Below are 27,835 nucleotides of genomic sequence, written 5' to 3'. Positions count from 1 at the left end.
TACAGAATACAGAATTACAAAGTTTACAAAAAGAAGTATTTCAAAGCAGCTTCGCTTCTTTAACAACTCTCAACCTGAATTTGTATTGGTTTTTTTTTTTCAGATATGGAACTCAACTCTAACTGGAGGGTATGTGCTCCATAGATGACATGTAGAATATCCTTCACACTTCTCTTTCCTGTCCTGAACTCATGATTCTTCTTAGAGAAAAACCCATGCCTTTTGTAAATCTAAAAGAGCGCTGAGTAGCAGTGAGATCATTTTTATATCATGTCAAAATGATGGACATCATTTTGTAATTTCTGCCATCAAATAATAGAAAAATTCCTATGTGGATGAATTAAACTATTCCATTTACTGAATATTGAATTCAGTGGCAGTGAAATGCAGAAGACTTGCACAAGTCTCCTTGTACTTACCATTGGAGACAAAATTCTGCAGAGAAACAATGTCAGAATACTTACAGGTTGCTTCAGCCAAATAATGCACAAACCGTTTCACCTCAGAGAAATCAGGTTGAACACATCTGCCTTTAAAATAAAACATCAGGAGACTAAAACAATCTTCACTGAAGTCAATGGTACTTCTTCAATTGATTTGTTTTGTTTAACTGATGCATTAGTACAGTATTTGGGCCTCAGCAGCACTTAATAAATGCTCAGATCCTTCAAAACATATTGACTTTGTCTATATTCCCATGCAGTCAGTCCTGAAGTCCAAAGAAGCTTTCTTTAACATCAACAAGATTGTCCTTGGAGTTGGCCTAATTCCAAGACAGTGCTTTTTTCTCTGTAAGAAGCCCCAGGGGATTCCTTATTGCACCTTCTAAGAAGACACTTCTATAGTGTGGATGGACCTAGATTCCCATTGACAAAAGATTTAGGTACCAGACTTTTTGCTGTGGCTGCCATAATAGAGAAAAATATAGAAATTCTAGCTCCAACAATTCCAGACCTTTCCTTTTATGTACTTTCTAAAGATACCTAAGGCCATTTCTAAAAAAAAAAGAAGAAAGAAGAAATCACATTCACCACTTTATTGTTTTTGCTTGAAAACGATTCCTCTGCATCTGAAGTACAGAGGGACTACTATAAGAATAATAATTAATATAGTTTTGCACATGGAGAACATCTTCATCGATGTTCTTGTTGAAAAGGCCTTAATAGGCTTGTAACTGAAAAGCATTATCTTCCAAAGGGAAATGTTTGAGTTTCAGTATCCCAAAGCTTAATTCCAGAAGCACAACCCAGCAGAGGATCCAAAGCACTTTCAGGAATAACACACTGGACTGCTCCAAATTTGTGCACAGCGTGACACCATTGAGCCTGATGAGTACTTGAGTGCCATGAAAGTATCCATGCTTCAACAAGGTTTGTAAATAAAGCAGATAGTAATAAACCTAGCCTATGGTAGCACATCAAACACCTACCAGGTCTGGAGCATCCAAGGCAAATAACATGAACTCTATTGCCCTTCAGTTGTCAACAGTTTGTTGTAAGTTCTTTGTTGCTCCCTTGAAGAAAACGTAGCTATGAAACCAATTCAACTTCTCTACCTCAATGACTTGATACCAATGTATGAGCCATATTTTCATTTACAGTGGGACCACTTAAATCATTCTCATTGTGAAGAGACTGTAAAATGAGTGAGTATCAGGGATGAGAGAACATCAGAGTCAGGTCCTAAAAGCTGAAATTTATTTTAAACTTCCAAGTTCAAATAAACAGTATCTTCAGTCACATGGTATACAAGACACACATACAACAGCATTTTCCAAAAGCAATTTCCATTCTAGTGCCTTCTTTCACAGATTGTGTTATCAAAAAGGGAAATGGAAAATACACAGAATTATATCTTTCACAGATGAAGATACAGTGTTTATTGTGCAGAGCAACAAATGCAGAGGTAGAAAGAAAAACACCATGACTGCAACAACTTCATGCCAGAGGTACAAGGATTCTTGCTTAGTTCACAGTACCCGGGCAGGACAGATTTTCATCTGGGACACTGCTCTAGGCTTCACTACTTCAGCAAAGTTCAGGAAAATTTGTGATTTTTCTACAACACAAAAACAGAAAATAAAGTAATTGCTTACTATGCATCTCCACTGAGAAAAGCATGGGTGCAATATCTGATGAAAACCTTGAGCTAAGATGGTAGGGAGACGAACAGTAGCAAAATGTCTTCAGCTACAAAAAACTGCACCTAATCCTATTGTATGTGGTAACAGAAGTATCACTCAGGAAAGACTCTGCAAAGGTTATCCCACCTGCTTCCAAAAGGTATGTAGGACCTGAGAACTGTTGTGACAAACTTCTGTTGAACTTATTTAGGTTCAGCTCTTTTTGCTGCAAGTGACTAAATCCATCTATATGCATAAGTGTAAATCAAGTACACTGATGATTTATTTACTTTCGTGCAACCTGTCTTCTGGTTTGTTTCTCTGCTTTCAAATACCATACCAATAGGGAATTTTAAGAAACACATTCATTCCTGCCTAATTCTTTTATTATTGAATTTAAATGTTGCCATTTTCCAGCCCATCCAGAGCTACCTACACAACCACATGTATATAAGTAAACATAGAATGACAGCATCATAGAATGGCTTCAGCTGGAACAGCCCTCCAAGATCATCAGCATACACTTGTTTTCATTCATGTCTATTGCTTTAAAACACTCAATACAGAACATTTTAAGCTGGTCTTTCAAGTTTTCTGTCTTACCCCTGCAACTGTTATATCTTTGTTGCAGTTGGATAATGATTCCCAAGGCTCTGTTCATATATCATATTTTGATGGTTCCCCCTCTCAACACATTGGATCACAACCGTCAAGCCTGCGGTGCATTTATCTAAAGAGATCAGAAGAAGCCAAGGTTTGAGGTGGACATTGGAGGATATCCATCATCCTTTTGGCAGCCAAAATTAGGCATTATAAGGCTGAGTGCAGCCAGAAGCAAGATAAGGTTTGCTTCTTTAACAAGAGAATCATAAAACTTGACATACCTGCAGAAAACAGAACAGGAAGGGGCCAAGGTGTCTGAATCAGTCTCCTGCTTTCTTGAAACTTTTAACATAAGTACTATTCATCACTTCCATCATTCCAGAAGAAAAAAAAATCCCACGTTATGAACTACTCAGAAGCTGCTTCATGAGCTTTTAAGCCATCCCTGTCACAAGTGCAGCACCTCTGAGAAGGAGGCCAGCAGACAGAGAAGGGCAGAAATCTTGTAAACTGTCTGACTGTAATCCGTGGATGCTTTAGAGTCAAAACTATAACACGTAATTTTTATTGCAAACAAATGCTTGATATACAGTCAGCTCTCCATTATCCCCCTGGCAGATTATCCAGTTTGCTGATAAATGGTGCCACAACCGCAGGCTAGGCCAGGTCTGGCAGAGCTTATTAGCTTAAGCTCTGCATAAATACTTCTGTACTGCTTCCAGACCCAGCGCTCGGGTGCCTTCACATCATGTTGCTGGAACCAGCACACTGGGATGCAATGCGGATACATCCAAGTGGCTCTGCGGGAAGCCAGCTCATGTCCAGCCAGGCTTTGTAGTTTGCCAGCCCTACATTAACACTGGCTCACACAGGGGTTAAAAAGACAGATAGTTTTCTGTAACTCACCCTTTTCCTGCTTGTTCCCATTAAATCATTAGCATAGTTATTGTGAGTTCAGCCTTAGGCCACAAGAAAGCTCCCAGAAGATTTCAGTGTTTGTCAGGGAATACGCTAAGCAACATCTAATTAACCCCAACCAAAAGCAGGTCCTGGGGACTGTGGCAAACAGGGAGATCCAGGGCCATGTTGCCAAGTAACTGCACAAAGTCCTGGAGCCATCTCAGTGCCACACTCCCTGCATACCTGCTTTTTCAAGCAGAACTCCCTCTTTAGGAAATTTTAAATAAAAACAAATTCAGTCTTCGTGGTGTCCTTATCAAGTAGAGCAATTCACTGGATTTAAGCAGACCTTGGCTTCTAGTTTTTACACTAGAAGATGATCTACACTGGGATATGTCTTAAGTTAATACATCATAAGATGCTTTGGGATTGTGAGGGGTGGGAGATATGAATCCACTGTTATTTTCAGCTCCCTGTGCCCTTTCAGGTTTTGCTGTTTGCTGAGATATCATAAAAGACATGCTAATTATTGAACAGATATGGGATTTTTTCTTCACCAAATTGTATTGGTATTATCAGCTCAGTTTATTTATGCAACCAAGTGGCTGCCAGGTGCAGAGATTTGTGATTTTATTACTCACCTGTGCTGGAGTCAGATTGGTGACTAAGAGGTTAAAGGTCCCACATTAGATTACTGATCCCAGGAGCCAGCCAGTCCTTCAGTTCAAGCACTTTCTAATGCATATTTTGCACTGAATAATCAACTCACTTTTCAAGGTGACACAGTCATACTCTTAAAAGAGTCTCCCCCCACACTAATAAAAAAGACAATACAGTGCTCACTACTCACCTCATAGCTACAGTAGCCTTTTTCCTTTTTGTCTCACACAGTAAGTAAGTTTCATCTTAAACATCTAGGGCTACTCATCTCCTGCCTAAAACACAGCAAAACCTCCCAGGTTAATGTCACTGAGGAAAAGCATATGTGAGCTCAGGTGAATTTATGTGGAGAGACAGAGAGAGAGATGAATATTCACATGTATAAATTAGCATATGTACATGTATTTGTACATGCGTATATGCATGCACACTCATTTGTCTGTAATGCAAGTATTAGAATTTTCACAGAGGTTTTTCTTAAACTATTTATGCTAGCTGTGTAGGAACAAATGATTCTGCCAAAACCCAGAAAATAAAAACAAAGTTGTTTGTTCCAGGGTGGTCTCACCAAATAAAAATGCTTTGGTTTACTGAGCAGAAATGTTTGATTTGAATCATTCTGATGTCAAGTTGCATCTGCTCAGCACCTCGTGGGAGTCCCACTGGAACTGTGATGCAGATGCTACATAACTCTGTGATTTCACACAGACTTCCTTGACTGGCAATATATTCAGTAATGCTGCACATCTCTCCACATGACCAAGTCATGTAGGATATCCTGAGTCATGTCGTTTACAAGACTGATGATAAACATACTACCGTCAATTAGACCTTTCTGTAAGGCAAAGTAAAATAAGACAAGCAAATTACAATGCCCTAAAAGTTTTTCTTTGGAAACTGAAGAGTAACTGTTCATCAACTGAATACTAAACATTTCAAACTGATTCAGTGCACTGAGATGAAATATTTCAACCCAAGACTGCAGAAATAATTAATTTCAATTAAAATGCTACAGAAGGAATTGCATTATTTACAAATTATCTGTTACAACTTTCCAATTCACAATAAATTTAGATATTTTGACTTTTAAGACTGCAGAGGGAAAAACAGGCTAGAAATTACTGGGGAGAGGGAGGTTTTTCTGTATTAAATAATCTAATTCCCACAAAGATATAGCAGAGAACACTCTTTTTTCCTCCTGAAATTTATGCTAAGACATGTGGAAGAGAAGGAGACGATACAGGACAACTAACATGGCTTCACCAAGGAAAAGTTCTGCCTGACCAACCTAGTGACCATTTATGATGGTGTAACTGAATCAGTGGACAAGGGAGGAGCCACTGATGGCATCTATCTGGATGACTGTAGAGTCTTTGACATGGTCCTCCACAAAATCCTACCCTCCAAATTGGAAAGATATGGATTTGATAGGTGGACTGTATGATGGACAAGGAATTGGTTGTGAGATCATATCCAAAGAGTGGTAGTTAATAGCTCATGTCTGCTGGAGATGAGTGATGAGTGGTGTCCCTCAGGGGTCAGTACTGGGACCACTGCTGTTTAATATCTTCAACAACACTGACAGTGGGATCATCAAGTGCACCCTCAGTGAGTTTGCAGATGACACCAAGCTGTGGGGTACAGTCAACATGACTGAGGGACAGTTTGCCATCCAGAGAGACATAGTCAGGCTTAAGCAGTGTGCCCAGGTGAACCTCATGAGGTTCAACAAAGCCACAAAAATGATCCAAGGGATGTAACACATAACCTATGAGGACAGGCTGAGAGCTGGGGCTGTTCAGCCTGGAGAAGAGGAGGCTCCAGGGGGATGTAACAGAGGCCCTTCTGTATCTAAAGGAAGGCTGTAAAAAGGGGACAGATCTTTAGCAAGGTAAGTTATGATAAAACAAGGAGAAATAGTTTCAAATTAAAAGAAGATTTAGACTAATATAAGAAAAAAAAGTTTTTTATGATGAGTGGTGAGGCACTGGAACAGGTTGCTCAGAGAGGTGATGCACGTACCCTTCCTGGAGACATCCAAGGTTGGGCTGGACAGGGCTCTGAGCAGCCTGATCTAGCTGTTGATGTCCCTGTTCAGTGCAGGAGAGTTGAATTAGATGATCTTTAAACACCTCTTCCAACTCATTCGGTTCTACGATTCTACGATTCTATGAATTTGGTAAAGCCAGATAGTAACTTGAGAGTAATGTAAAACACAAAATGAAAAAGAGAAAAATTTGGGAGAGAGAGCACTAACACATCCAGTATTAACTTATCTAGGAATTTCCCTGCAGGTCAGACAGGGTTTGATGCCACAGAGAGTGTACAGCCTTGGGCAACAAATATGTGTCGTTTCCAGCCTCGCTCTTTTTATATTTGCCAAGCACTCACTAAGCAGGGCAAACTCAGAAGCACTTCATAGTCTAGGAGGGATCAGGAAAGAAAAGTAATTACTCTCATGTAGACTCCTCTTCACAAAACATTTTTTTGGCTGCTGGGGTGGTTAATATAGCTCTAATTACTTAAATAAGTCACTGGTGTATAATTTAAAATTGGGACCTACATACAACTGTCTGTTTTGACTGTTTACAGTGAAAGTAAATGCAGCTAAGAGTAGCACATCCTTTCCAGTTTGCCTACGGCAGTGAAAACCCCTCAAGCCAGCCCTGTCAGGAATGGTGCTGACATGCATTAATGGTACAGTTGCCACTAGATAATATAATGCAATTAACAGTTCTCATCACTAGTCCTGAAGGGAGTGCAGCACATTGCAAAATTTTGATCCGCATGTCACCACTGCTGCAAAATTCATTCAGTCCAAAATACATCAATTGTTCTGATTTAATATCACACAGCCTGTGCTAGCTGATACTATACCATAATTTTCTAAAGATTGTGATCCTCGACCTAGATGACCTCCTGCCCTCACACATTCAAAGCCCTCAGCAAAGTTGCTGGTCTAGCATAGCTCAACCTTATGGCCAGAAGCTTCAGAGGGGAAAGAAGATTTTACTCCCTCTATTGGTGGAAAAGCAAAAACTATATGGAACATAATTATCAACATGCCTTATTTTGTAATTCTTTTTGTAATCTACTTATTTCTAAAGTAGATTTTAAGACCTATAGAGCCCACAAAAGGGGCCCATAAAGAGGAAGAATGCTTATCGGTGATATCCCTGGAAAAGATAAAACAAGCTAGTCATTTTGGACCACGAGTTCTGTTTAAACAAAACAGTAACTTGCTGAAGTTGTGTCAGGGGAGGTTCAGGTTGAATATTAGGAAAATTTTCATATCTGAAAGAGTGATCTGGCATTGGAACAGGCTGCCCTGGGAGATGGTTGAGTTACCTTCCCTAGAGGTGCTTAAGAAACATTTAAATGTTATACTAAGGGAAATGATTTAGTGGATAGATATATTGGTGGTAGGTAGATGGTTGAACTGGATGATCTTGAAGGTCTTTTCCAACCTTGGTAATTCTATTATTCTATGATTCTATGAAAAAGTTAAGACTCTCCCATACTTAGTAAACTACAATCACAGTCATGAAGAATCAGACTTCTTGCCTAGTTCTAGAGAAGTACAAACATTTCTGAAGTGGCAGCCATTGCTGTAGTAGTTGGGAATGGGATAAACACCCTTGGAGAGTGGCACCGTCCAGTTCACTGGAAGAGCAGGGCATTCTGATCTCCATTTCTCATTTTTCTGTTCTCTGCAGTATGTCTTTTCCTTCTGTTTATTATTTCCTGGCAGAAATCATTCTGTTTGCATCTACACTACAACAGTTGCTCTGCATGCTGTATGTGGTAGATGGAGATAGATAGTTGGATTGTAAGTCAAAATGCACTCAGGTTGTGAAGGCTGGAAAACCAATGAATATTCAGAAAGCTAGACAGAACATCAGTAGTTAAAACTACTGAGAACTATCAAGCAGGTTATGGAACCATGATGGGCACCTGTGTGTGCATGGCAAATTATCTGTGAAGGCAGCTCCCTTGTTAATGATCCTCAGCATGAAGTCTTGTCCTTTTCAGATCTTCTAATGAGAGGGCTTGTTTAGGACTTGAACTTTTCATGGACATGTGCTTTATTGGTCAACATTATGGGAAGAAGCCAAGACATGAGGCCAGGGTCTTGTTCACCTTGCTTCCTATGTGCACTGAGATGTGACAGGATGTTCCTTTCTATTTTAGTTTACTTGCTTAATTAGGAGTGAAGGGAAATTCATCCTCGTTGTAACTGGATGTACTTCTCCTGATGAAAGCATAATTTTAATATCTGCAGCTAATATTAGTTAACGGCAATGATGGCTCTTGCCTGCATGCCTGTTCATTTCACAGAAGACTTCTTTCTGTTTTCACCTGGTCTGGTTACTTTGTACATCATCCTTCTGATCCTGCATCATCTGCCTTTCCAAGGTGAAGGTCTTCAAAAGTTCAGCTTATTCTGAATGTTACCCATTTATACCAGCTGCACACAGCCTTAATATCAACTGGAAAGAAAGAAACAAAAGAAAATATATTTTTCTTCTCCTCAGCTAAACCAAATAGCATCAACCTATCCAAAAAACAAGATCCTTTTCACTTTCATTCTGAATGATTAAAACACTTCAAATCACCTAAATGCACTCTATATACAAGTTCAATAGATGTGCATAAGATTATGACCTACTGTTCTTTTGAGAAATGGGCATCTAAATCTAGGGGTTGATTTTGTCAACAAATTACTTATATCAAATCACAGATACATTTTCTATATGCACATCATTAATAACATTTGGCTAAATTTGCCAAACGCAGAAGACCAGACATAAGTTCACAGAAAGCCTTTGTGCCAAATGATAAAATACAATAGAATCCCTCCTGACTCTGGTGAAAAAACACACATGTAGGATGATAGGGGCCAGGAATTAAAAACAGTAGAGTGCACTGTTGAAAAAGAATAGTCAGCTGTCTTCATGATTTTGGAAAAAAAAAAAAAAAAAAAACAGGGAAAAAAAAAAAAAAACAAAAAAAAAACCAACCTTAATACAACAATTATCATTAAGAGTGATTTTTCCACCACATAACTGACAAGTAAATTATCACGTCTGTACCTGCATGTTGAGTTACTGCTTCACCTTCACCAGTAAACAAAGAGGGGGAAAAATTGCTTTCAGCGACATTTTTTTTTTCCCAAAGAGCCAAGCTGTTTGTGCTTTCTTCTCTTTTTCTTTTTCTTTATGTTTTGTTGTTGAAAAAAAAGATCAGATATAATTAGATAAAGTGGTAGTATAAAGCCAAGAGAGCTTTTTCTAGAAACCAGGGAAACTGTGTCTCATTTAGTGTTACCTCTTTAGTTATCTTCCTCCATCAGTGTTTTATTCCTATAGCCTTCCCTAAAAATATTAGAAGGTGAATTAATATTTAATAAAATAAAAGCTTTTATTCTGCTTTATTAAATGCTGAAGAGGTTTAATGACCAAACGGCAAGTGTGTCAGGTCACAAACATACAGAGCCTAGAGATCCATCTAAATTCAGCTCTACTGCTCTTCTTACTTCCTTGTGTTTCACAAAAAAGAAACTCTAAATCTTTTCTTATGGCTCTTTTATGAAACAGACATCTGGAGAAATTAATTTTTTAAATGGGAGGACACTGTTATTACACCAGCTTTATCAGAAGACAGCAATAATTAGGCATCACCAATAAATATACCAACACAGCAAAGACAAACAGTAAAATTTTAAAGAGCTTTTAAGATGCTGGAATCATCAGTCTGATAAGCCACATCCCAGCAAGGCCCATTTTCATCAATGGGACCCTGGTGTGACCAGTTCATATATAAACAGCATTCACAGGACAAAATCTAAAGTTAGATGAGATTAATCTAGGTGACTGTAATCCTGCTTACTTCTATATCTGGAGGTGTCTTGGCTTTCAACACCCCTTATATATTTCCACCTAGGCAGGATCCAGAAACTCGCAGTTTCCTTGCTCTTCCCTACAGTGCTCCATCCTTCAGGTTTTGTCAGAGCCCTCCCAGCAGACTGGTTTCTGTGTACAGTCTCCACCACATCCCAATTAGACTATGACAGCAGACGAGCCTGAGCCACTAAGTTGCTCAGTAGCCTGCTCTACCTTGCAGACCTGGTCAGGTCCACCAGGTGCTCCCCACCAACACTCCCTGCTCCCACCCTGGGGGCACCAAGTGGGTGTTTGCTGTTTGGTGCCTGCTGTTCACACACCAGCATCAGAGTTAATGGCCACTGGTCTAATAGCGTAATGAAGGAGGTGAGGAGCCGACAAATCACCATTTCTGCAGTCTCTGCCGGAAGGATAGGGCAGGCTTCTTGCTGTGCTAAGCTCTTAAATCATTACAGCAGGAACTACTAAAGCTCATGAGCCAGCCAGCTCAGTAGGTAGGAGCTAGCGTGGGAGAGTCCTGAGTTTGCATCTCTCTTTATTTAGATTAATTTTTTGCCCATTCTTAACAGACACTCAGTAATCTATTCCAGGGTGAAGCCATCCTCACCATATCCTGTAAAAGCTACTCTGTTGTACAAAGAGAGAGCTCAAGGTGAGAGGGTCAGGAAGGGAGGCCATGCACTGCTGTGGCCTTCTTGGGAAGGGGTCAGTGCCAGACCCTTCTCCCAAAGATATTTTTGTCCTTTATGCAAAAAGCCATTAGAACAGAGTCCAATAGTCATAACAGGAATGTGTCTCTTTTTATTCACAGCTGACTGTAAAAGCAGAGAATATCTAGCAAAGGAGCAAACAGAAAATGCTGATAGGAGGCACCAATGTATGAGAAAGGAAAAAGAAAAAAAAAAAATAACAAAAGCTTACTATCAATTTACTCTGAATGAGAAATCCGTGTCGTACTTATATCACCATAACCCCACTTACCTTGCACGGGTTAGAACTCATGCACTGCCAATTAGGTTTTTCTCCCAGTTCTGTTATTCTGTAGATCCCAGAGAGTATTTCCTGTCATCAGATGCCCATGACCTTCCACATATGCCCAGGAGGCATTTCTCTCCTCCTTTGCATTTAGCAGCCTCTTTCTTCCAGGTAATCCTGAGAAGAGCAGTGAGAGTCATCTGAAGTCAGGACTGAGAAGCATCCTCTCAAAATACAGTGAAGCACACACACTGATGCAGCTGTAGGACACAGCATGCGCTGAAGGCTGGATTTAGATTCAGCTTCAAAGAGCATTAAATTTGTGCAGTAAAGTTTGAGCTAAAACTTTTTTCATCTTTTACACGATCTCACATTATTTAGATTTCCGAGTGAAATTTCAAACAATCCCCAGCTCTGCTCAGCGTATACAGCGAGCTCTGGGCATCACTTTCAAAAGCACCTCATTTGCATCAATTCAGCTGATCCCTTCTGTGTTTGAGGAGATGAAAGTGTGCTCCTAGCCTGTGTTTCCCTCTGCTCAGACAATGAAGCACTCATTCTTTTCATAAAAAGAACTAGATCAGCAATCGTGTTCTCCCCTCTTCCAGTTTCTTTAACTGCACCACTGAAACCTAGGAAAAAAAAATGCATGAAAGCAAGAGGCACAGATGTTTACATCACAGGTACCTCAAAAAACTTGGAAGTATCCTAACTCTGTATAGCCTATGCATACATTTCATGCCTCACTCGCTGAGAATTAGCATTGAAAGTCATCACAGTGAACACAGGGAACTGGATGAATTTCAATCTACTGCAGAAACCAGCCATTTATGTTGTTTGATGTCATCTGCAGTCACATCACCGCAGACATCTTTTGCAAGACTAGTAAAAGAAACATTGTCATTTTTGACATGGCTGCCTGTCCCTCTTCACTGCTCGAGTGACAGCATTCATAGCACTCTTCCCGTTGCTCAGTGCATATAACAAACCCAGGTGCAGAGATGAGTCTCCCAGGCTTCCCTTTGAAGAATGTCAGATCAGCTCTGTTTCTTTTAAAACCGCTCCCTTGGACCAGCTGACATTTATGCAAGCCACACAACACCGAGGAATCAGGATTTCAGGCAACTGATACCACTCTGGGGACATACAAACTGTAATCTAGATGCAAGCTACAAAGCAAAAAATTAACAATACATGCAACTGGATGTCACTGGGGTAGGAAAGCACACTGTGCCATTAAGAGAGTTAAGGACAAAGCAGGTATCAAAGAGGTGAAATAATTCACATTGAGCAGTAATCTTATTGGCCTTTTAACTTGCCACAGAGCATCAATATTGCATTATCTATGGTCCTGTGCAAGCTGTACCAAAGACAAAACGTGGAATTTGCAATGGCATAAAGAAGAGAAATAAGCCTACCTATTTTTGAGCACTCAAACGGGAGTCTCATCACCTTAGGCTCTGTCTACAGCAAATGAGGAGTGACGGAAGCACCTCCAGGGGATGCTCCTACCCTCTTGAGGTCTGAATTGCCTTCTAGTGGTGCCTCTTGCACATAATTTCTCAAAAATAAAATAAAATAAAATAAATAAAAACCAAAAAAACACCTTAATTCCTTAATTTAAGAATCTCTGTTCTTCTCATCCAAGCCCTATCCTCCCCTCCTCCCCTCAAAGATCCATAATGCTTTGAAAACTTGAGAGCAACAGTCACATATTGGGAGGCATCGTGCTGCCTGGGACTGAGGCTGAAGTAGCAGTGAGATATACTTCTCACACCTCGTGCAGTTAGGGCTTCTTGTGGGAAAGAGCCCACAACTTCCCTCAACTACCTAAAAATTATGTGCCTGCTAAATTGAGCCAGAAGTGCTTTGGGAAATTTCAGCTCATGGAGTGGATCTATTTTCCTTACAGAGAAATATAGCAAGATTTAAAGCCTTTCCCTGGAACTACATTTCTCACACTAGCCCAGTGTAGAAGAAAGAGCTGAGGAAAACATGTATATGTCAGTGCATTTCAGATTCTCATGCTTCAGAAAGCACTTTCTATCCGAACATATGCAGCTAACTTTCCAGAAACCAACCTCTCAGTTAAAATTAATTCCATCTTTTTTTTTTTTTTTTGTCTGCATATACATAATTGGGGGTATTATTTGTTTACGACACAGAGATTCTAACTTAATGAAACGACTGCATGAAGAAATGCCTTGATGTACACAAAGGCAAACACATACGTCAACAAACCAAGTTTTTTTTTTCTCCTACACTGATGCCTAACAGACTAAACACTGTCTGTGAAAACTTGTAAAAATACATTCACACTAAAAAAAAATAAATTTACACTACAGAAACTGACACACATTCTTCAACACATGAGCAAACAAACAAAAATAGGGAGAAGAAAGAAGGAAATAAAAGTAATGAATGAAATTTAATTCAGCCTTTTATTTTCCACTAAACAGAAATCACTGCAGCAGTGCTGCAGTAATCAGTGGATTCTTTCTCTTTTTTTTCCAAAAAATGTAAAGTGGTCCTTGAAGTCAAAAACTGTTAAGAAATCACAGTTCTTGGCCATGGTAAAGGAAAGCTGCTAAGCATTGTTGGGTTTATTCTGTGCACAACCTGCTTACCCGAGCCTCTCTTTTGTGACATGCAAAAGCTCAAAAGGGTGAAGGAACTAATATGGTGATAATGCTTTGTCTTTGAGTGTGACAGACTCATGATTCAGAAATCTCCTGTCAGATTCCTCCTGACGGAATAAAGATCCCCACCTCACCCGAGGTCTCAGCTTCACAGCCTGTGAGAACTTCACAAAGCAGAGAAAAAAAGTGAGCCAAGAAGATGTGCGTGAGGCTTTATTTTATCAGTGTTGTTCACAGATAGCAATCTTAAAAGGCAACTGATTTTTTACTCCAAATAAAGTCCACATTCCCTTCTGCTTTCAATGACTGTGGATCTCTAGCAAATGATATTTCAATTCAGCCTGCCCGTGATATCCATGCACTAGGAAAAGGTGGCTTTGGGTCACCAGAGAGCCTACAATAAAAGGCATCAGTACAGGCCCTGAAGGTTTAATGTTGCCTGGCCACAAATCTCCATTTGCAGGCAGAGCAGCCATGCCTGGGCAGTATGCCAGGGGCAGGAAAGGATGCTTACAAGAGCATGGACCTGGTAGGAGCCAGACAGCCTAGTGAAAGGCTACTGAGAGCAGCTCTGCTGGGGTTAAGTGGCAGGCATATACTATACACACACACATATATATATATCCATACGCATATGTATGCAAACTTCTCTGCTTGGGCTGAACTTCCTAGCTCCCATCTGCTGTGTGCAGCATGAAATGTCTCCCTGTGTTGGAGCCAGAACAGCCATGTGTTCTGCAGAAATCCCACTCGCGCTCCATTTCGGTATGTCTGCAGAAGCACAGCTTGTGCTGACCCCACGAGCAGAAGTGAGTTGCATTCACATGTGAGAATCAGAGGCTTTGCTGCTGCCTTCTTCATTTTTTCCACCTGACCCTCCATTCCTCTCCAGTTCAGCTGACATATATACTACATTATGCTTCCGTTTGCAGACAGTACATTAAGATTCAGGGGATTCTCTACATCCTACCCGCATTTTTCATTACAGCTATTGATATTATGTATTAAGAGACTAATGACTTGGAGCCTCTAATATCAGGAAATGATGTCTCTAATGATACATCTTTGACCTCAAGACTGAAGCCTGCAGTGTAGTTTCGTCATCTGTGTGGCTGTTTCCTAAAAGCCTGTCTGAGTAGTTTGTTGGCTGGTACAGCCGCTGCTTGAGTTTTCACCTTTGCCACTCTATGGTACTCGCTGTTCTTTGCAGAAAAAGCACTGACTGCCTGGAAAACAAGCCAAGGCAATGCAGGTATTCAAGTCAAAGCATGTGGCTGGTGATGGGAGCAGCTTCATTCAGTATGTAACATGTCCATAAAAAAGAAGTTGTATCTACAATTCCACTACTCTGCCAGATGCACTGAATTTTGTATCAAGAAAGAGCAGCTCAAATCCGCACTTTGCAGGCAGAAAAGGAGGAGGAGGCTGATAAAAGCAGATGATTGGTCTAACAGTGCAGCAGGTACTGTATTATTTCAGGACAGAGTCCTGTAGTGTGCTTCATATGAGTGGAAATCATTGTATGACTGGGGCCTCAAGAGACATAAAAACATAAAAATCCCAGGGCTCTCAGTCTTTTAATGCCTTCAGCCAAAGCCTGAATAATCAGCCCACTCAGACCTGCTGTAGTGCTTTGTTAGTGATTTGATTTCCTGAATTTTCCCTGCCTTTTGTGTTGTGGAAAATATTTTGTAAAAGGAGCGCCAACATGCATCTTCAGCATGCAACTAATAGATCTCTCTTTCAAGGATACCGTAAGAAAGCATATTTAAGTAAATAAGTATTTCAGAGGCCAAAAATCAGGCAACCAGAAGAGATTTTATATTTAATATATTTAATATATATATATATATATTATTATATATATACATATTATATATAATATATATAATATATATATTAAATTTAATTTATATTTAACAGTGGTTCAGCCACACACATTTTGCCTTCAGTGGCAAATGTGTCCATGTGTAAAGTTTCATTACAAAACTTGTTTCTATAATCCTTTTATTGGCTTGGATTTTACTCTCTCTAAGCTTATTTACTGCATACAAACAAAATGATGTAAGACTTGCCTGAGGGAAATGAACTAACATCATTACTCTGTAGTTCTCACTTTTTATTAAGGTTTTTTAAATTAAAATTGTCACTTAAAAAAGACCTGCTTCAATTCTCTTCATGAATAAAGAGCTTCATATGTGAATATGTGCTCCAACATATGAATTAAGTACTGATCCTGCAAAATCATAAGCCTGTCATAAATGTGCTTAATTTTATAAAATTTAAGTGACTCCATTCAACTGAGTATAATGTGACACATAAGGTAAGATGCAACTCATTAGAGTATTTAGATATCTGCTTAGAGCCACCTTTATTCAGGGAAGCCCTTCAGTAGGTGGATTTGCAGTAACATATTCAAACATATATTTAATATTAAGCAAACTCTTAAATGCTTTATTGAGTTGGGAACACTGCTTCTTAAATAGTTCGTACCAATAATCATATTTAACATGATCTGGTGCTTTATAAAAAAGGTAGTCAAATGTGTATTTCCAAATATACAGAATACAGAAGTTAGCATAGTCCTAACTTTTTTCCCATTCTAATCTGTATGCAGTTTGTCAACAGGAACAGAAACAACCTGGCCTAACCACCAAAAGCTTTTTTTTGTTACAATCTTAGGCTGTAGCAAAATGCAGTAGCTGTAATGTCCTCACAGGCGTTCCTACACCACCTGGAAGGACACAATGTTAGACCACTTCATACACTAGGGCAAACATTGTTTATAATTTTATCTTCATAGAATCATTTGAGTTGGATGGGACCCTTAAAGTCCATCTAGACCAACTCCTCTGCAATGAACAAGGACATCTACAACTAGGTCAGCTTGCTCAGAGTTTGGTCCAGTTCAGCAGTTCCTGGTTCTTTTGACCATAGTCCAGAAGACCAAACCCAATCCTCAGGAATCTTCAGGAAACCACTGTGTAGTCACATATAAATAAAATTACATGGCAGAACAAGAAGGTTTCCATAAACGCTGTCAAAAGACATCAATTTATCCTGGAATAAGCTCTGATAGGTGGCAAACAAATATAAAAGATGAAAGGAAAATAATCTTGAAGCAGCAAGATTGAAAAAAAAACACCTATGCAGTAATCTTAAAATTATATATGTGTGCAACCTGGAACAAATATGCCATGGTTTGGTATGAATGTTTAATAACTTCAGGTGAACTGCACAGCTTACTTTGTGACTTTACCAGTGGAGTTTAGAGGCCACTTCAAATCCATGCCAACAAACCTTTTTAGTACAGCATCATGCATTCTTTATTAATACTGCAGACAGTGCTGAGAGTTTCAGCCAGAAAGATATGAACAGAGCTGAGGGAATTATGATGGGGGGGTGGGGGTGGGGAGGGAAGACACAAAATTGATTAAATGGTCAAAAAAGATGAATATGTGAAGAAAGATGAAAATAGTCAAATTTGCATCATTCAGAAAACAGGAAAGTGAAGGATGTATTAAAAAAAAAAAAAAAAAAGAGAGAGAGAGAAAAATCCTTAACGTTACAAGCTAACAACATAAGTATAACGAGATAAAAAAGGAGAAAGGCAAACTGTAGCTAGCCATTTCATGCTGCTACGACCTATTATTTCCTAGAGAAGTGGCAGAAGCCCTAGCACTTATTTAAAACTAACTGGGAAAGAACGGAGAGCACACTGCTGAAGAGCATCACTCCCCATGGTGGTGTGCTGGATGATGAAAGAAGTGTTCACCCAACATCCAATCCTACAGTTTTAATGAATCTTCATTTTCTGAGTATTCCCATTTTAGAATGACAATATGCAAGTTCTATAAAACATTATGTGCTTTCTTGACCACTTGAAACTATACTGATGTGCAGGCAGATGTTTCTCACGTGGTCCAGCATTTTTTTTCTACCTTTTTAACTCCTGCAGCTCTTCTTTTCTTTGGAGGGCGGCACGGCAAATGGGAGCCAGGAGTACACTTGTGAGAGAGCAGCTGTTTTGAACTGGAGCAAGCACACCTCTGTCAGGGTAATACAAAGAGCAGTTAGAGAGCCACTGACAGTTCAAAGTGTCTTGCTTTCATTATGCTGCACCTGACATCAACCCTGTTACATCTGTTAAATTCCCTTCAGAGAAATGTTGTTTTTATGAGCAAAAATGAATTGCTCCCTTTTCCTAGATGAAAACCTGTAGGTGTATGAACTTAAGACAATTATTAATATTAAACTAACATCTACCATTTAATAGTAGCTTCTCATGAGACAAAAGCAGTGACATGAGTTACTATTGTTGCAGAAGGAGAGGCTTGCAGTGTACTATAAAAGTAATGCTCTGTTTGCGTGTGCAGAGCCACATGTGACAAACTATGGCAGCTTTCATAGGTTTAATGAGTCTCTTTGGAGTTCTTCTCTCTCTGGTTAGTCATAGCAAAGCAAGAAAAAAGCTGTGTGCGAATACATACCTCATGTGAGAAGGTGCACACTGAGCAGCAGGAAGCATAATGAGAAAAGAGATGGGGTTTCCTGTGATCTCTTCCCTTCCCTTCATGCATGACTAAAGAAAAGGATAGAACACAAAATGCAGGCTGAGATTTTTGGTTATACCCAAACTCAAGAGCTCAGGGCATGGTATGCAATGGCGGGCTTCCAAATCTGCTTTTTATCCTTTGCTGACTGCTGTGAGCAAGGAACAAGTGCTAGGAACAAGTGTTCCCAATATGGTTTTGCAGTATCAGAAAGCACAATGAGAAGTTTAACGTATCCGCAAGACAGAACTGTGACACATTTTCTTTCATAAATTCATCCCCTGCCTATACTGCACTGGTAGCAAGACAATGTGTTAGTATTCTCACTCTCAGCTGTACAGCAGCCAACTCAGCTGTTCCCTGGGGTCAGCCTCTTTGCGTGTCTGGCTGGAAATGTTGTGTCTAAAGTTCACTGTGCTGTAAGATGGCTGTTCTTCTGAAGACAACCCACTAAATGGTACAACAGTCCAGTATTACCGTACAATGCTTCTATGGATGTGTAATGATGAATGTCATTACCTATGAGAAATACAAGTCCTTGAAGTACCATAATATCACACATTATCTTGTGTGACCTTCATTGTAACTGTTCTATGGTTTTCAGAAAAAGCCTGTCAAAGTAACAACCAAAACAGGTTTCAAAGCTTCCTTGACGTGCTGCTATTCGATTTTACATTAACAAAATAGAGAACTTTAGTTTGTGTTTAGAAAAGTTAATTGCTCTGTTATGCTCCTGTATAAAGTTATACACAGTCATTCAGCTTTACAGGTCACTTTTCAATCTACTCTACAAAAGCCTTTACAGTCTGATTAATTTTTCCCAAGATTAATCCAAAACAATGTCAAAAAAAAACATAGAAAACTTCAAATTTTGTTGCCCAAAGCAAGGCACCTAATAAAGAGAGTATGTTGTCCACTAATATTATTTGTAGCTCTCACTAAGTGCAAATCAGCAGTTATCTCAGGTTCAAGAGTTATTTGCCAAAATGAAGCTGCTTCAAGTTGGTTATTTGCTGCTCTTGCTCAGTTTCAGTTTTATCAATTCTTCTCTGTCCTTTTTGGTGCCCTGCTCATTTTCATCACTATTTCCTTCCACAAATACTCAAATAGCTGTCTTTTCTAATGCTATCTCATTTTTTATCCACGTGTGCAAAAAGCATAACTCCTGAGTTGTCTCAATAAGATTTCCTGGAACATACTTATTAAAAAAGGAAGAATTTAAAAATTATAAATAATAACAAGATATGTAGTTCCCATCAAATCTTTTCTCCTGTGCAACAAAGTAAGCCCCAAGCAACCCATAAGAACATATAGCCATAGCAGCCTGCTCACGGGGAATCTATGAAATATCCATTAACTCTGATGTTCTGAATTTTGAGAAGTCATAACACCTTGAACTCCTGTATCCATAAAAATCTGAACTTATGTAGATCAACCCATGTAGAGATGGTTAAAACTCTTTTTTGCTAAAACTGGAACATGAGCAGCTCCATGGCCATCTTCCATAGACTGGATCACCTTATTCCCACATCATTGCAAAATGTCTATCAGTATTTGAATGCAAGGAGGAAAGTGTGATTGAAAAACTGTATTTTCTTCAGTTTTTTTGTTTGTTTTTACAGGGTTTTAAAAGTATTTCAGTTGCTTTACTCTGCTTTTGTTAATGACTCATCATTCCAGGTGGACAACAGGTTGGCCATGAGCCAGCAGTGTGCCCTGGTGACCAAGAAGGTCGATGGGATCCCGAGATGCATTATAAGGATTGTAGCCAGCAGGTCAGAGGATGTGATCCTCCCCCTCCACTCTGCCCTAGTCAGGCCTCACCTGGAGTACTGTGTTGCCGTGTGCGATCATGGTTCAAACTCCCCCTTGCCCAGGTTCTAGCGAAACCCCCGCTAGGGTCAAGAAGACCACCGTGACTCAGCAAGAAAGGTGGCAAAATGGCGTTTATTAGGAGTAATCAACACCTTATATACCTTAATTACTTCATCTACACCCCCTAGGGTGCACGTTTGAAATGCGCGCCCAAGGTACATCACAAGACAGGGGACGGAAGAGGGGGGGGCTACTATCACCATAACATCCCAAAAAGCCCCGCTACTGCCTACATGCCTACAACATCTCCCACCCTCCAAATACTACAAGGTTCAGCCTCGTTAGCATCTACAACAGTACTGTATCCTGTTCTGGGTTGCCTAGTACGAAAAAGACAGGAATCTCCTGGAGAGAGTCCAGCAGAGTGCCACAAAGATGATAAATAGAAGACCTGGAGCATCTCCCCTGTAAGGAAATGCTGGGAGACCTGGGTCTGTTCAGCCTTGAGAGAAGAAGACTGAGAGGGGATCTTATTAATGTGTATAAATGTTTTAAGTGTGGGAGACAAAGGGATATGGCCAACCTCTTTTCAGTGGTATGTGGGAACAGGACAAGGGGAAATGACCATAAACTTGAACATACGAAGTTCCACACCAATATGCAAAAGAACTTAATGGTGAGGGTGATGGAGCACTGGAACAGGCTACCCAGGGAGGTTGTGAATTCTTCTTCTCTGGAGATATTCAAGACCTGTCTGGATGCCTACCTGTGCAGCCTGCTGTAGGAACCTGCTTTGGCAGGGGTCCCTTCCAATCCCTACAATTCTGTGATTCTGTGGTTTTGAGAATTTTAGATATAATTAGCACATTCCTTAAAAATGTTGTAAATAAATGCCACCAGGAGTATATTTTTTACTTCTGACTTCATAAGAAAATATGCTTTAAGTAACAATTCTGTTTGGGAGACTTTCAGTGAATTTATCATTCTGCTACTTCAAAACACATTGACTGCTGTCCAGTCTCCAATGAAACCAACAGAAGAAGAAAGTTCTCAGTTGTCGTTAAGCTTCTACGTGAATAAAAAATAAACTTCTTACCAGACAGAGAAGACTAACCAAAATATTCCTTCTACCCTTTTAACCAGAAAGAAGAGCAGCAAAACGATAAATTCATACAGATTCATATGGATTCACTGGGATTAGTATGAAATCCCAATCACAGGAAAAATTTAACTAGAGATAATTTGCACAGAGATAAGAATTTACCTTACAAAGCACCAGCAACTGAGCTTTACAAGTCATGTTACCATATGTTGACCATATGGCTAATTGTTTATTTCCTACAAAGGCAGGTTATCTTTGAATCACTAGTTATATTTTGATACTTGGTGTACATTTCTGCTAAGTTTCTGCCCCAGCTACCTCCTGTTTTCTAATAGCTTTGAGGTATATGCTGAAGAGTGCCTTCATTAAATCTTGCTGTAAAGTGCCTCCACCTACTCAGCATACAGCATTGCTTCCAGCCATAAGTAAACTCAATTTCAGTTGACTGCAATGATGGATTTCAATGGAAAATGGAAATGGAAATACTACCACAGTACCTCTTACTCAACTATGTCCCTTGTTAGTAAAGAATATCTTTAATTGTCTTTGCACTCTGAGGTTAAAAATATCACATTATTATGAGATTCTGTAAGAGGATGCAAACGGCATGGTGAATCATAGAATTACAAAATCATATAATGGCTTAGATTGGAAGGGATCTCAAATGCTATGGGCAGGATTGCCAACAACTAGATAAAATACAAAGAACAATAGAATCATGGGATGATATTATGGGTCATAAGTACCTGCTTAGGTGTGTCATCATGGAATAGGAACCTGCAAACAAAAAAGACTTCTAGGATATCCAGTAAAAATAAAGCATCACTACGATCTTTGAGAATAAAGCATTCTAGGATCTTTGGGCTCCTCACTACAAGAAAGACATCAAAGCCCTGGAACCTGTTCAGAGAAGGGCAATGAAACTTGTGAGGGGTCTGGAGCACAAGTCTTATGAGGAACGGCTCAGGGAGGTGGGATTGTTTAGCCTGGAGAAGAGGAGGCTCAGGGGAGACCTCATTGCACTTTACAACTTCCTGAGAGGAGGTTGTAATGAGGAGGGGCTTGGCCTCTTCTGCCAGGCAACAAACAGGACCCGAGGAAATGGCCACAAGTTGTATCAGAAGAGGTTTAGGCTGGACATACGAAGGAACTTCTCTCAGAGAGTGGTCAGGCACTGGAATAGCCTGCCCAGGGAGGTAGTGGAGTCGCTGTTCCTGGCAGTGTTCAAGAAGCGTCTGGATAGGGAGCTAGGAGATATGGTTTAGGGGTTTTCTGTAGGTATGGTAAAGGGAGGACGGTTGGACTAGATGATCTCGTAGGTCCTTTTCAGCCTTGTAATTCTATGGTTATTCACTGCTACGATCAATTAAACATCTACTCACTAAATCAAAGCAAATTTATAAATGATAAATGCTACCATGAGAAACTTGACTAGGACATGAAGATTACTGCTTCATTTCATATTTAGGTCCAAATTTTCAGTACGGGCCCACTTAAAATAAATAAATAAATGAACAACTTTTTAAAATGAAGATCAAAGCTTGATGGTATAGTTACTAAATAAACTGCAGTTGTAATGTTTAGAAAAGTGATCCAAAGGACATTCAAAGGACATCATTTTGGATAGCAGGATAAATTTCTTCTCCAAAACAATGGTCAGACACTGGAATGGGCTGCCCATGGAGGCGGTTGACTCACCATTCCTGGAGGTGTTCAAGAAATGTTTGGATGTTGTACTAAGGGATGTAGTTCAATGGGGAAATATTGGTAGTAGGTGGATGGTTGGACTGGACAATCCAACCTATGTGATTCTACAGTTCTGTGATTCTATGACACATATCTGAGGTAGCAAGCTTTCTCCTTCAGCAAGGATGAAGGGAAAAAACGTACAAGAGCAAGTTATTGCATTTTAGAAGAGGGGCAGTGAAATTTCATGTTAGTAGTAGTTCACTCATATCTTCATAAGGCAATATTTTGGCTAGATTGTAGTGCACTTTGTGATCTAACATTGAATACTTAAATAGAAAATATGCCAGTGTAATAAGCCCCCACAGTAAAAATAAAATAAATATTAATGCAATGAAAAATTTGTTCTTCCTTTTGAATTCAGTGAAGACTGCAAAGACAGTGATTATGAAAGAATTTAGCTGGTTTCAAAATTGACCTTAACCTGGAAAAAGCTAGGCAGAAGCAAAGAGAAAACAAATTAAAAATTCAATGCAGCATGTCAGGGCCCTGGTAACCTGGGACTGGGATACTCAAGAACTACTGACAGCTTGCATTTCAAAGCTGATTTGTAAAGTTGCCAACAGGTCAGTAATCAGTAACTTTACAGAGCATGCAGCTGACACAGAAAGCCAAAAAGGAACAACAAAAGACATAATTGGATCTTAGGGCCCAAAAGATGCCATGAATGCATTCATTTTTGGCACTATGCATGCTGCATGTTGCGACAAGATATGGTTATAATGAAAGTGATTTGCATATTTTTCATGAAGTTTGGATGCACTGAATCATAAAAATAACCCCCCTAACATGAAGCTATTTCACTGGCTCTTGGAAATCTCATTTGAGACACAGACAATATCACAGAAGTTAGTAACAAAAACAAAAAGCAGGAAAAAAGAGTCTGTCAGGTCATCGTAGACATTTGCCTTTAAATGCAGAAATATTTCCTTCAGTTTATTTGGAAGTTTTTTGTTGTTATTTTGCAGGCTTTAAATGGCTCCAGTAAGTTAAGCCTGCATTGGATTCAGAAGGAAACTTTTAAGCAGTATAATGAAGTTCATATTTGCAAAAGGAAACAAACAATAAAGGAAATCAACAAAGTAGCCACAGACAAATAGAAACTTAGACCCAAATGTGAAAGTTCTTACCCAGCTGTGGCTGATTTTAGAGAGTTACTAGATTTAGAAAGATCTAAACATAGCACATCCAGGCCTTCTGGGTAAAATTCTTTCCCTCTTAATGTCCTACAGACTTTTTTCTCCCCATTTCTCATTACCCTTGAGGGCTGGATGTGGCAGTTCACATGCAGAGGTTTCTGGGCTGATGACCACACATGGAATCAAGAGTGACATCATAAAGTCTGCTTCTCATAAAACTGTTTAACTGACATTTTTAGATTAACATCTCAACTACCAGCTTTACCAGGCTCTTGCTTTGGTAGACGCTGGACCAGATTTCCATGTATTGAGCTTCTGGAAATATTACACAGACTTGGCATGAACAACTACTCACTTCAGACATCTGGTTTTGGACAAAGAGGGAACAATGCCAACAAAATGTTCCACTGTTCCCAGTTTTCCATCACAGTCGCAAAAGTGCAACTAGCAGCTGGGACTCAAGTGAAGCTAGAGAAAAACTGTCTGGTGGCTCCATTCTCCTTCACAGAACAGACAACTAGAGGTCTCTAGTTCCTGTTTAAGTGTATATGTAAGGTCCAAACCCAGGCATGAGCAGCCACAAAGTCCTTCCAGGAGGTTTATCTGTCAGTACACTCATCTTTGGCAACATTTAGCATGGAGGCTACTAGATCTGAAGGGAATTAAACTGCACCGCATGGCTCTGGACAGCCTGATCCAGTGGTTGGCAACCCTGCCCACAGCAAGGGGGTTGAAACTAGATGATCTTTGAGGTCCTTTAAAGCTCAGGACATTCTATGATTCTATATCATGGACTGTTATTACCATGACCAGCCTTTCAGTACTGCCTGCAGCAAGTCAGTCTCACCACCACGAAGACAACCCTCACCCTTCCTAACCCTACGTATGCTTCCAACCAGCCTAGCAACAGAAGCTATTCTTTGAGAAATCAAAACATGAAGACACATTTGCAGCACATGCCCTCCAGTGTGTCAGACTGAGAAAGTAATATATTTCTGATACATTTATAATATTAAAGGTTGCTTTTTGTCATGACTGAAGCAGTCATGTCAAGACTTCTTGTCCTTTTACATGAAAATTGCTGATGCTCTTGCACTTGGTCTTTCCAACATACAATTGGAAAATATAAACTAGTTTGTCTATAGCTATCATGTATTTCCATAGGAGTGCTGTAACTGTACACACATATGCACACACAAGTGCATATTTATTTGGTAATTTATCACTATTTTACACTTCTCAATACACTAGCTAGAACCATGTGACAGCTGGAGGAATAAATAATTTATTTTTAGGGAATTTTCTAAAGAACTTACTTCCTACAGGTTTCCTACAGGATTAAACTATGAATATATGAGGACCGCTCTGAAAATAACAACACCTTCTATTTTATTATGTTGGCCCATGATGTCAGAAGTAGATGTTGTTGGTATGGCAGTAGCCTTCCTGGCAATGTTCTGCTATGTTTTGTTGCTGTGCAACAGATAGCAGCAGAAATGGAAGTGTACATGGAGCAAAGCTATGGAACTGAACTCTACGCAGAAAAAATCAGCATCCATTGACTTTAATCAACACTTGCTGAACGTTTATGGAGACCAAACACTGGGTATGTGCACTGTGAGGTAGAGGATGATGTCTTTCATTAGTGGTTACAGTGACTGAAAGACAAGGTCCAGACAGTATAACTGTGCATAACTGTCATGCACAAAATGAAGAGCATCTCTATCAGCTCACCTGCATGTAGCAGTTAATGGTAGTAACTATGCTGAAAAACAGTGCTTTGTATCTGAGAATTTGCTTTATTATGTAGCATTATTGTGCTCTTTGCAGCTGTTGCAGTATCCATGGAAGAAAATACAACACATTACTTTTAGAGCAAAATACAGAATTTGAACATGTAATCAATCTGAGGATTTGTGGGTCGTCATTTATCAGAACAGCAAGCCACCTTATTGCAGCTTCAGAGCATGTAATGATCAGCTTTAGGTTTTTGCTCTTGAGGAAATTTTCCTTCAGGTTTATAGGGAAAAATCCTGCTTGTTGTTACTAGATAGAAACTGCTACCTTCCACATTTCAACAGCAAATGGCAAACACTATAAGATCAGTGTTGATGACCGATTGCTACTGGCATCCCTACAACTTTGTACCATATCGCTAGTCATGAGTTTTCTAGATAACTTTGTATGTAGTTTCTTCTTGCTTTCTCTGCCATATAACCTGCAGCAGAAATGGGAGACTTTTGTACACAGAAAGAGCAGAATGACAGAGATCCTCCATGGTAACACACAGGTTTCTTCCATGTTTTTTCTGAAAAGGGTGGTAGTTCAGGGAAAGATAAGGCAGGGAAAGGAATCTACATAACCTTCTATGATTGTTGTAAATTGAGTGGTTATAACAACATGAAGTGCCATGAAAAGAATAAAAGTAATGCTCTTCTGTCTTTACAATGGGAAGATCCTGCTTCTGTCCCCAGTAACACATTTGAATGCAAATTTATTCATTCCAAACTCTTGTGAGGGAAGAATGTGATTTATTTTTGAATATGCAAATACAAAAGCAAATTGATTTTTTTATCGGTCAGATCTTCCTGGCAGTAGGAACCTAGTACTACTGTAAGTCACAAGTGCAGGCCTAGATATCGAGAATGTCACTGTCTCTGGAATTAAGGAAACTGCCATAAATAGCGAACTGAAGATACTTAAATCCACTCAAGGTTTGAGTTGAACAGGTCATAGAACCGGTTGGGATCTAGGGCAAATAACTTCTCATCCTAGACATATTCTTCCAGGTCAAAGGGCAACTTGTTTGTACAAGGAATAAGAAATATGGTAGGAATTTGCTGCCTACCCTACTACCAAGTCTGATGCTTAATTTGCAGTGACTTTTTAGCTCTTTCTACCAGAATTTGGAAGAAAGGCATTCTGTGATGCATGCACATGCATTGCTAACTTAGCTACCTAGGAGATATGTATATCTTGTCAGGTGCTCAGTGAAAGAGTCAGGAACACACAAGAGGTATTCTTTGCTTGCCCCATAATTTAATAAACCAATGACCTGTCTCCCCATTTCAAACAATGTTCTCAGCAAATTATTTCAAGTTGTTAACACACATATGAACAAGATTACGTAAAATACCGGAAATACTTTCAAGCATGCAAACCCCTTTTATTTAAGATACTAATTGATGTTGCTAAGAGACAATAGCCATTGCATCATTTCCAAGGTCAGACACTTAATGGTTCAAAAATCTCACTCCCATATAATAAAGTGTGAAAATACAATTCCTTTGGAAACAAATGCATTACAACTTCTCTTTAACTCTGACCCTAAATCAATACTATCAGTTTGATTTTTCAGGAGTACTTAGGTCCTGAAGCTCTGCAACATTTCAGAATAAATTCTTCATGATTGGTTTCTCAGAAGAAAAGCAAACAAGTTCTGTTTTCTACAGGCAATCTAAATGGATGCACCTCTTGGAAAGAGAATGTGAGAAAAATTGATAAGCACACTAATGTCAGATACTGATCAATCACCTAGTCATATATAATTTATTATCTGATATTGTGATCATTCATTAAATTCCAGGTATATAATGCCAAAGATATAACATTCATCAAATTTGAATGAAATAACATATGGAACGTTGACTACCAGGTATTTTTTGAATTGAAATGTAT

General features: G+C 39.4%; 1 long non-coding RNA gene across 1 annotated transcript; it reads right to left on the bottom strand.

The window, feature by feature from the left end:
* Positions 1–1,832: 1,832 nt before the first annotated feature.
* Positions 1,833–11,367, bottom strand: LOC140250634 (uncharacterized). The gene is made up of 3 exons (XR_011903220.1): positions 11,170–11,367; positions 8,645–8,775; positions 1,833–2,058 (listed from the first exon to the last, which is right to left on the bottom strand). It is a non-coding gene; the product is annotated as an uncharacterized lncRNA (long non-coding RNA).
* Positions 11,368–27,835: the final 16,468 nt, after the last annotated feature.

This window comes from Excalfactoria chinensis, chromosome 3 (assembly GCF_039878825.1).
Source record: "Excalfactoria chinensis isolate bCotChi1 chromosome 3, bCotChi1.hap2, whole genome shotgun sequence".
In the NCBI taxonomy this organism is placed as follows: domain Eukaryota; kingdom Metazoa; phylum Chordata; class Aves; order Galliformes; family Phasianidae; genus Excalfactoria; species Excalfactoria chinensis.
Note: the sequence above shows the minus strand (reverse complement) of the source record. Positions and strands in the feature narration are given on the sequence as shown.